The sequence below is a fragment of the Apaloderma vittatum genome, unplaced genomic scaffold (genome assembly GCF_000703405.1).
Source record: "Apaloderma vittatum isolate BGI_N311 unplaced genomic scaffold, ASM70340v1 scaffold20033, whole genome shotgun sequence".
NCBI lineage: Eukaryota > Metazoa > Chordata > Aves > Trogoniformes > Trogonidae > Apaloderma > Apaloderma vittatum.
Genome location: NW_009710088.1, coordinates 61,373 through 63,220, shown reverse-complemented (window position 1 = coordinate 63,220; position 1,848 = coordinate 61,373).

Sequence of the window (1,848 nt, the reverse complement as noted above, 5' to 3'; positions counted from 1 at the left end):
GGCTTTTACAAGCAATTACCCACTTAATGTTTTGAAATTATACAAGAAACTTCAATAGCTTTTTTTTTCCCTGCTGCAGCTCCTTGAATGTGAAGCCTTAAAAGCTTTTCCAGAATACACAACAGCATGAACAAATGAATTTGCCATTTTCATTTTCATTATTTTTTTTTAAATGAATGGGAAGCAGAAGGATACTTGTTCATTGCTAAACTTTTTTTTTTTTTTTTAATTCCATGATGGTGAAGTGAGCCTGTATGACAGCTCTAGGAACTGCATGCTGGATTTGTATGGATTCTTGGGCCACACAAAGAGATGAAGTTGCCAGCTCTTCTCCCACCACCTCCCCAGGGCTCTCGGTGTGCAGTTTTGGGGCTCTCACCTTAGCAGGGGAGGCAAGCCCAAGCTTTCCCTCCTGCTGGAGCTGTCTCCCAGAGGAGGGATTTCATTTGCTCCTTTTTCTGATTGTCACACTGGTGCCAACCTGCCAAGGCGCTGGTGTCGGATTGACACTGATCCGGCAGTGTTTGGCTCTTATTGCTTAGGAGTGAAAGGTGTTTCTTTCAATGAGCAAAACTCACCTGAAGCATCTGTCTGTAAATAAAAAAGCAAAGGTTATGCACAGCTGAGCCATCCAGTTGGGTCAGGGAGATTAATACAACTTTGATTCTCTTCTCCAGTTCTTGAGTTTTGTCTTCATGCAGCCGAGAGACAGCATCAGTGTCTCGTAAAGAAATGTGTTTCTACCTCCATCCCCCAACCACAGAATCCTCCAAAATTCCCTGTGGCAGGCAGTGCTTTTGCTTCCACTCGTTCTTGACCCTTACCACCTATAGTCTGACAAGGGTCTGGAGAGAGTAAAACACCTCAAACTCTCACATCTCGTTGCACATCCCTGTTCTCATTCAGACTGCATCTTGTCTCAGGCCACAGCTCACTGTAACTTCCTACTCGAGCGTTTAACTCAAAAGTGTCTTTTTTCCTTAATTTACCATCCATTACCATCTAAACTAACTTATTAGGTCAACTAAACCAGCTTATTAGGTCAAGGCATTCATGAAATACTGCAAACACAGCTTCAGGAAGGCACATTCCTTAGGAACCTCATGCTCGAATTCATGCAATGTTCTCCTCATCCTCCTTTTCACTGTACCTTCAGGATGTCATTTCTCTCCTCACCTGGCATGGGGGGCTCAGTCAGGATATTTACCCCAGAGCGGGCTGGATGGAGCAAAGGTCACCTCAGCTGAGGTCTTCTGTGTCTGTCTAATGTGGAACCACCCTCTAGGTTTCTCCCTATCTCTTCGATAAAACCCTGTCACAGTCTTTTTCAGCTGGGGCTGAGTAGGAGAGGAACTCACACAAATAAACATCTGTCTTCAGCCTCTGTGGTGGAGGGAAAGGGCTGGTGGGTTCCTTAGATCTAGACTCAGCATTTTCGGAAAAAGAGATAAGCGAAATACCTAGAAGAACCTGTGGAAGGAGGGAATCCACCCTGCAAACTTCCCCAGTACCAACCTGCTGCAGCCAGAAACACTCTCAATGGAGGGAATGGAAATACAGGAGAACAGTTACTCCAGCAAAGGCAGCAGCCTTGAAGTGACCACAAGCCCATCAGTAGGCTGTGATTTCAGATTTCACAAAGGTCCATCTCACAGGAAGGCTCACGTACCCATGGCAATGGATACCTCTGGATGCATCTCATCCTTGTCACCACAAACAAGAAAGTCAAATCAGATGCAGAAAAAACAAGGTTCCACCTTTCCCTCTCCTCTTTGTACCAAACACCTCAGAATTGCTAGGAAGCATAGAGAATAAAAAGTAACTTCAGAAGAAAAACACAATTCCAAC